Below are 9,981 nucleotides of genomic sequence, written 5' to 3'. Positions count from 1 at the left end.
CCTTTGAGTACATGAACCTTTGCCAGTGGATTCAGCACCCTGATGCTCACAGACTTGATCAGGCTAACCAAGCTGTCCAGTAGCTTAAGAGGATCTACATGCTCTCCCTCAAAAGCCTTGATGGCCAACTGTACCTCACCCAGCACTGACTTCAAAAAAGTGAGATACAACCTGTTTTGAGGATCATTGTACATAGAGTATAAAATCTCAGCCATGTAGCAGTGCTCACTGGACTTGGTGACTGCAAAATGCAGTCTGAGCTCCTCCCACTGGTTCAAAATGCGTGAAACCACCGGTTCAATAGAGAGCCAACGTGTGGCACACACATTGGTGATCTGTAAAGGTTTCTCCCCACAGTTGATGGTCTCATATATGGCTTTGTAGGCCTCCCTGCGCTTTGGAGACACTGAAAACCAAGTCTCTCGTATTAAGTACTCAACACTACGGGGGATGGTGTCATTGGAAGCATGACTTACAGCAAGCTGCAGAGAGGGGCACACACAGCGAATGAGGACCAAATATTTGAGGCCATACTCCTCCATCAGCACTTTATGGACTCCATTGTTAATCCCCGTCATAACAGAGGCATTGTCAGTCCCTATCCCCAGGAGTTTCTCTTTTATAAGACCACACTTCTCAAGAAAAGCCACAACAGCACAGACTATAGATCTGGCATCTCCTCCCTCCATCTCAACCAGTTCCAGAAATGTTGACACCATTGTCTGCTTGGTGACACTAAAGTACCTCATCACAACCCCCAGATACTTAGAAACATTTATTTCCGTGGACTCATCGAGGAGGAGGCTAAAACGCTGGTCACCAACATCTGTGACTCATTCTTTCAGAAAACAAGGTGCTAAAACGCCGTTTATCATTTCTGTATACTTTGTTCTGTTCATTTTGAAGTGGGTAGCAGCAGTGAAGTATGAGAATGCTGCGCTACATGCTTCCCCAATGTGATCACACGCTAGCATGGAACAGTGCTCAGCCATAGCTAATGCCATGGTGGCCTCAGCCTTCTTTGCAGAGTCTATTTGTTTAACCATGAATGGCAGCTTGTTTTGTGTAGAACTGTAAGGCTTTGCCTTTTGAGTATGTTTTTAAGTTGTCATGTGTTTTTTTTATGTCGCTAAGTTTGGCGTAGAAATCATTCTTACAATACAAGCAGTAAGCCCGTGTATCATCTCCAATAAACTACTTCAACCAGCCTTTGAATTCAGGGTTTGATTCCCACTCTTTTCTGTATTTTTGAGTGTACAGTGTAGACTGAGACATAATGAGTCTAGCTGGTCAGATCGATGTTCATCTTAGAGAGAAAAACACAATGGACAAGGTGATTAAGTGACTGTTGCTGTCTGAATCAAATGCCGTTATTTATTTAAGATAAAACATTTCAAATTCAGTTATTTATTTTAGACCAAATAACATTTAGGATTTACATCCCGCTTGCTCCCACCCTGAATGTAAGCCAGGGCGGGGCGGCACCGCGTGATCAACCTGCGCCGTCAATCCCGGCGCCTGCGTGCTTCATTTGCAGTCTGGACGCTGAGGGAAAACATGCTGTGGCTCTGACTGCAGCGCTGAGAGGGACTCCTGCGGGAGCGGGAGAATGGGGTTGGGACGGGGGAGGCGCCCGACGGCACCACCTGCCACTGGAGGTAGGAACGATTTGTTCTTTCACGTAAGAGTCTCCAAAAGTCACCAGTGACACCAGAAAAGTCGCTAGATTTGTCGCTAGTCGCTTTTTTGAAAAATGGTCTGAAAAGTCGCTGAATATAGCGACAAAGTCGCTGAATTGGCAACACTGGACGTGTACGGATGAGCGGCTCTGACAGGGGCTGATTTAAAGTCAGCTTCTGGCCTTCTCATTGGCTATGCCACATAGTTTGAATCAATAGGAAAGAAACCCAGAATCAGTTTTCAGTGTGAATCAAGACGGTAAGGGAGGACGAGGCGAAGGGCCCCGTTCGAAAAATTATTGCTCCTGTTCCTTGACTTTTCGTGGGGTCAACAGTAAGAGCTCTATCATGGACAGGAAAGGACCCGCAGACTGCTGTGCCAAATTCGGACAGCCTTCAACTCCATCATTACGTGATGGAATCGCACGTGGATGATGCAAGTCAAATCTGGGCCTTCAGAAAATGAACTACAAAGTGCGCCCTCTCTTCTCTTCGAACATTTTTGTCAATTTCCGTGAGGGGATGTGACAGCTGTCCCAACTGTCACACAGAGACGGGAATGGTAATGGTTTTCTGTTCTTCCTTTAATATTACTTCACATATTGATTAGTGAGTAGTTTAGTTTCTTATCTTTAAAATTGTTTTTAGTTTATTTAGTTAATTATTTGCTGTGCACACATTTAGTTAAATTTGTCAGCTCTTTTGTATTTTTTGTTAAATGCAACAAATTAAATTTCTTCTTTTGAGTTACCAGTTTCCTCTGGACCTGCTGCTGAAATCATACAGATGAGCTCCAGCTGATGTCCTTATATGGCTGTCAAACTTCCACAGCGGGTCGTTCCATTTGTTTGCCAGGGGAAGGGAAAATTTGGCCTTTAGTTTAATTTTACCATTTCTTTAATGTTTCTTCTCTTTGTAACTTAGTTCAATCCTAATATTTATTCAATTAAAAGATTTAGTAATGTGCCGACCAATATTTGTTTAAGTTCTTGTGTGTTTAATTACCCCCTTGTGTGAGTTAGCAGTGGTCTGATGATCAGCCACTATTTAAGTTCCTCTCATGTCTTGTTTGTTAGGTCTGTTTTGTGCTTGAGTTCTTTGTGTTACTACCAGAGTTGTAGTTTGTTATGTTGACCTCAATTTTTGGGCCCCAATTAATTATTTTTGAATATTTGTATTTTTGTAATAAATTAAGAATATATTTTTTAAATTTCTTCAACGTCTCTTTGGCTGGTCTATGTAAAACCCTCACAGGGGACTATGCCTATACGTCACGACACACAAAGGATTGTGGGATACCTTAAGAGTTCTTAGCGCTGGTAAGGCATGCCACGGGGTTCCTGGGCAAAACTAGCCACGGGAGCGAGCATACAGGCTTTTAATATTACATCCTTCCTTACTGACTGCACTTTTCGGACAGCACTTATCATGGCGACCACTGACGCACTTCCGCTTTGGCTAAAGAGCCCTTGCTCCACAACGGTATTCAGATTGAGCCTAGGATTCCTTATAGCTCCTTAGCGCCAGTAAGGGACATTGTGAGGTTCCTATGGTAAAGGAGCTGGGAGAGGAAGCACACAGGCTTTTCCTACCTCCTTCCTTACTGACTGCACTATTTGGACAGCATTTAAGGCGCGCACCTTTTTCCTTGAAGGTCGGAACTAACAAGTCGCAAATTACATCATCTCTACCTTTTTGCGTTTCAGTTTCCCTCTTGCCGGACAGTAGGAAAAAACATGGACGCTCGCAATAACAATGACAATTGTGCTTTTTTAGGCAGCATTTTGTGCAAAAAAATAAAGCTGAAACGTCCCGTCTGATGAACACTGAAATGTGTTAAATACAGAGAGCAAATTCATTTGGAATGTAGGTTGCAATGACAAATAAAAATTACTATTATAATAATAAATATATCTAACTACGGTTCACCAGCCAGAGGTAATCAAGGGAAAATTGGCCCATTTTCTGGGTGCTGGTGCATCTCCACCAATAACTGCTTTAAACATGATATAGTATGGTGGAACACAAGTAAGATTTTATTGTTAAAAAACAAGTAATATTAGCTTGTTAAGATATTAAATTAGGCAACAAAAGCCCTAAAATATAGGGTTTCTGAGTTGCGTTCAGCTTTCTTGAAGGAGCAGTTGAAGGGCTGCAGGTTTCAGACAGTTAAAAAAATGTATCAAAAACTCAAGATGATGGTGTGAAAGAAAAGGTTTAACTTTAGCCAATTGTCTCAGATGATAAAAAAATAAAAATACTTGATAACAGATTTAATCTGTGCATAACATTTAAAATCATTGTCCAGTCTCACACCCAGTTTTGTTGCTCTCCGAGTCAAATAATCTGATACGGGACCCAGGTCAGCGTGGACTTCAAAAACATAGCTGGGTTTAAGCAATGATACCTCTGTTTTTCGTTCATTAAAAAGCAAAAACTTCCACGACAGCTATGCTTTGATTTCAGCAATACAATCCAAAAAGTGAATTATAGAGTACTGCTTTCCCTGTTTCAGTGGCAAAAAAATTTGGCATCAGTATACAAATGGAAATAGAAATGTAAGGCAGCACCATATTTATGGAGAATTGAGCCAAGAGGAAGTAAATAGAGTAAAAAGAATAAAGGGTCAAGTATGAAGCCTTGAGGTACTGCACATGCAAGAGGCACAACTGAGGACTCAACAGCACCTACACAAGCACAAAACCTCTCTCCACTAAATGAGAATGCTCAGCCAGTGAGTGTCGAAAGCGGCAGTCAGATCCATCAGCATTAAAACAACGTAGTGACCAGAATCTGTGGTTAAAATAATGCCGTTAAAAACCATCGACAGCACTGGCTCAGTGCTTTGGCAGGTTTTGAAACCAAACAAAATGGTAACACGGGAAAGACCCAATTTTTCTAGAATGCAAGAATCTGTGTCAGAGTGTTAAACCTACATGACAAGAGAAAACTTGAGCCAAGGGTGAAAAAGGAATCTTTGTGGGATACAACAAGAACAGTCCAGCCTACATTGTTTACTACCCTGACAGTAATATGATTCAGATGCACAGGTTGATTAAGTTTGTACCCAAAACAAAAATAGAACGATCATCTGATGATGATGTAATGGAAACAGGCAAAAATATTGACGTAACATCAGAAGAAACTCAAAATGGTTGTCTGTTTCTGTAAGCCGGAAACAGACAACCATGAACAGACAGGTGAAACAACAAATTAGCCTAGATGGAACCCTCTTGGAAAAATGGTGGTTATATGGCCGAATAATTCACCAAACTACTGGTTTTATGAACATGATTAAAGCTAGAGTCTGCAATTTTTCTGGGAGCTTTTAATGTCTCTACTTCGTGGTTATATGCTTCAGATTCCCCACTTTTCTACCAACAAAACAATATTTAAAGCACTGTGTCACATCCAGACCTTTTAAATGATCGATTATAAGTGCAGAACTTGGTTTACTGTATCCTGTTGTGTCGTGACTCATAACTCACAGCACAGTTATACGAAAGACACTACATGTCAAACTCCACCATTTACACAGGTGGAGTTTGACATGTAGCCACAATGGACAGTTGTCTGCAATGTTGATGGCTTGGCAGCAATCCCCCATATTAAGCATGCATGAAGCGACGGTGGAGAGGAAAACTCCCCTTTAACAGGGAGGAAAACCTCCAGCAGAACCAGGCTCAGTGTGAATGGCCATTTGCCACCACAGACCGGGGTTTGAGAAGAACATATAGTCAAATTGCATTTACATTTGGATGCACACAGATAGACAGACAGACAAGATAGATAAGAGATTTTATTCCAGACTCATGGTCCACCAATAAATACATAAATAAAATAAATAAATGACAAACACACAATACAAGTACCATTATCAATTAAATAGGAGCTTTAAGAAGACAGGACTTCCAGTGTCTCCACAGCTTAGACTGGTATCGGATTGCACTACGTGTGGTGTGAGTAAGTGACAAGATAATATCATTGCCAGATGCATTTAACGTACAGATAAACTTATAGATTAACTTTCGTAAAACAGGGTATTGACTCTTGCTGTGACAAACATCTCACTCACACTAGACCAACTTGGCTGTTTCAAAAGTACCCGCAAAGCATCATTATAGGCCACCTGCAGCCTTTGCAGGTAGGTTTTTCTATATGTAGACCACAGGTGAGCAGTGTACAGAGAAGTACAATATGTATTAAATAGGTCCACTCTGATTTCATCAGCACATGCACCGAATTTACGAGCAAGGGTATTAGCTTGAGTATACAACAATCTACATTGTCTACAGATATCATCATCATCATCGTCTGACAGAGTTTCTGTGATGATGTGCCCAAGATACTAGGTTTTGTTTGTAACACCCAGCACAGCCGAAAATCACAGCCGAAAATCTGGAAACTGAACAGATTTATCTTCTTTACTCCTACAGATTATGACCACACTTTTAGATGGATTGTACTTAATGTCGTGTTCCAGACTATACTTAGAGCAGATGTTAAGTAGTTGCTGTAACCCAGCAGTACTTGGACTAAATATTACTAAATCATCTGCATACATCAGGTGATTAAGTACAGAGTTACCAGCCACACAACCAGTGTTACAAGCTCTCAACTTGGTTGACAGTTCGTCCAGATACAAATGAAAAAGAACTGGGGATAAAATCCCGCCCTGCCTCACCCCATTACTAACTTTGAATGGAGGCGAGACACAGTCCCCCCCACTTAATCTGTAGTGTTTGCTGAGCATACCAATACTTCAAAATACGAACAATATACTCTGGTACACCTTTTTGTGTCAGCTTCATGAATAGTTTTCTGTGATTTACCTTATCAAATGCTTTCGATGCATCTAGGAAACACATAAAAACTGAAGAGTTCTGCTTATTATATTTATAATTAATCTCTTTTAGAGTGTTTATACACATATCTGTGCCCAGCCTAGCCTTAAAACCAAACTGATTTGATAACCTCTAAAATCCTGTCCAGCAGGATTGATTCAATAATTTTTTAAACTATACTGGCCAGCGCTATCGGACGGTAATTATCAGAACTGCCAATCTTCCCAGTTTTATCTTTGACAGGTACTAACAGGACACTTAACATAGAGTCAGGTAAAAGACCATGTATAAGAAAGGCTGTAAAACAAATGCAAAGTAGAGGAGCTAGCCTTTCATTTGCATACTTTGAAATGTTCTGCTGAGACCCCATCCAACCCAGTGGCTTTATTGTTAAACAATTTGGAAATAGCCTTATGAACTTCATAAGGCAAGATTTTATCTATATGGTCATCATTTACAGTGTATGGTTCACTATAAATACAAGTAAATAATCTACTGTAATGTTGGTGTCACAGCTCCACAATATCAGCAGTGCCTGGTGTGCCATCAATCGCACAGGGCAGGGATGTTTTGTAGGATGTCATACCTCTAACTTCTTTCCAAAAATCTTGTGTATTGTTACAAAAGAGTTTTCTGGCCATTGAATCAGTCCCCATTGCGCTTTCATTTTTACCAATATAACACACAGCATACTTGTATTGGGCATTGGTAAACTTTTTATGTTCAAAGACATGCCCAAATCTCAGTCTCCCTGCCTGAAACCATTCCTTAGAAGCCTCCCGAGCTCTATTAAAAAATTCAGCCACTTGGGTATTCCAACCTGGCCTGATCTTATTTTTCTTTTTTATTTGTTTATGAAAGAGTTTGGTTGGTGCAATCAAAACATTAACTATTTAATTATACACAGAACAAATGGATACAATGTGCTTAGAATTTTTACAATTAGCATCTCTACAGCTGACTGCTTCTCTAGGCAGGTAGATATTCCTAAGTGAGTTATCTGTGCACATCGAATAGGATAGCAGTTCCTCCTTCGAGAGCCAGCTCCAGTCTAAGTGTAATTTGTTACTTTCAGAGTTGTACTTTTCTGTCATCGCTAAACACTGTAAACGTATCTGCATCTCAAATGGAATATGATCAGCAGTAGAGAATTCATACAGGATTTTCATGTCGGTCAATGAGGCATGTGCATCTGCTGTGGTTACACAGTGATCCAACCATGAGGTTATATGCGACGCCTCACTAATGTATGTAAAACTATCTGTAGGCAGCAGGACTTTAGTTGAGAGAATTAACCCACTATCCTCACAAAACTGGTTTAAATGAGTACCAAATATAGATTTACGATCAGTGATATCAGAGTTCATGTCACCAGTAATAAACACATTAAAAAACTTGTTATCTTGTATAAAAGAGTTAATAAAAGCAAGTTTGTTAAGATACTCAGTTTCATTTGCGAGGCACTCATATGGGGTGTACACATTCAAGATAACACATTCCCTGTCATTTTGTGTCAGATGAATTGCTATGCACCAGTCCACTTCCAGTCGGATTATTTTAATCCAAGGATCCAGTCTCTTATTCCATAATGTTGCCACACCACCGGCAATCCGTCCTCGTATTATTCCATCACCAATATCAACACTGGACTCCCCAGCCCCGTGGAAACGCTCATTTATAGAGTTCAGTCCTTCTAAATCCTGCTTTGTCAGAAAAGTTCAGGTTTATTTGGCCTCAGCGCCACAAGCCAAGGAGGCCCCACTCATCTGCATCCCTGGAGGAACCGCATCGCTCATACCCGCAGCTCCAGCCCTACGTGGCTCATAAAAACGCCTTACATAAGCTCCCACTGGCCAGAGATCAGGATTGTTCATCTCCGCCACTTCATCACACCCAGATGAGACTTTGAAAGAGGCAAACCTGCTGTTATCAGAGCTTATTTTCAGACATGTAACTTCACCACCCAGCTGGTCCTGAAGATAGTCATTTAATGTCTTTACATCCAGGTCAGGTGAGAATTTAGAAGCGAAAACACTCACCAGTTTGGCTGTGACAGTTTTAATGTTTTTTTTTACTGTCCCTGTGCCCACAATAGCCATACTTTTAGCAGTTTTTTCCCCACTACAGGTGTAGTGCCGCGTAATACCGCTCCAGGGGCAGCTTCCACGCGCAGTGTGCTCGCCCGATCCGTGTCCCTCCACCCAGCATTTGCTGCAAGCCCAGCAGCCTGAGTGACTGGCAGGTTCCCAGCGTTTGCTTCGGCACATCTGCGCTCACCGTCCTTGCGGTCGCTGTCACTGCGTCCGTCGTTTCCGCCGCCACCACAGGTAACGGGTGCAGATCCACACCCGACCTGGTCCTCAGGTACCGCATCCGCTGCACATTCCAGGCTGCACACCCGGCGGTTCACATCTGTTGTGATCACACCAAGGCCTTCACATACGTCCACCTGAAGTTTTAGTGCGCACTTCATGGCTCCAACCTTAGCGTGCAGTTGCTCCATTCTCTTGAGCGACCACAGACATCCATGTTTGAGAAGGTAACAGGAGGCAAATCATCCAAATAATGAGAGACAAAACGTGGCACATTTCCCCGACATTCATTTAGGACCTTCAGACAGCTCTTGATGTCGTTTATGTCTTTTTGCGCTCCTTTGTGCGCTATATTTCACTGTGTAGTAGTGCACAGGTCAAACAGCACTTTCTTGGAGGCCTCTATAGACTTCGGTGTCGAAAGCGTTAATAGCCAGCAACACTATCTCATCCTGGCTCAAAGTTCTGATTTTCACAGCCAAAAAGTTCAAGAGCTCATCCTCCACAATTATTTTGCCATCAACAGTCCTGTAGATCTCAGGTTTTTGTCTAGATCGACATGAAGCAGGGACGACAGAAGCACACCCTGTTGCAACGTCAGCGATCTTGGCCAATATGGAAATAATGAATGAATGAATAATGTATGGAAATAAGTTAAATGTTTACAAGGGTTACCATAGGGCTAACACAGATCAAATAAGCTATCACAAATTATGATAGCCTATCTGATCTGTGTTTCTGGACAATCAAATCTGCAGTATTGCCATGGCACAGTCCTGTTTGAAAGAAGTCAACAAAATCAAAAAAAAAAAAAAAAAAAAAAAAACACAACTAAAACCCAATAAATATATATTTACTAATTTTTTAAATCTCTGGTTTCCGGTGGACCCCCCTCCATATTCTGGTACTGCTTGTTCATGTTCATAAAAAGCAGTACCACAATATGGACGGACTGTCCTATGACCATAACTTGTTTGTTTTGTTGTTTGTTTTGTTGTAAGAGAATAGAATAGAGAAAACCAATTTCTCTTTGTTTTCTTGGCAGGTTTTTGAGTTTATTAATTTAAATGAGAAAACACTTTTTAAAATAATAATAATAATAATAATAATAATAATAATAATAATAATAATAATAATTATTATTAT

Source organism: Fundulus heteroclitus, chromosome 8 (genome assembly GCF_011125445.2).
Source record: "Fundulus heteroclitus isolate FHET01 chromosome 8, MU-UCD_Fhet_4.1, whole genome shotgun sequence".
In the NCBI taxonomy this organism is placed as follows: domain Eukaryota; kingdom Metazoa; phylum Chordata; class Actinopteri; order Cyprinodontiformes; family Fundulidae; genus Fundulus; species Fundulus heteroclitus.
The sequence above is the reverse complement of the archived record's forward strand: the minus strand, read 5'-3'. Positions refer to the sequence as shown.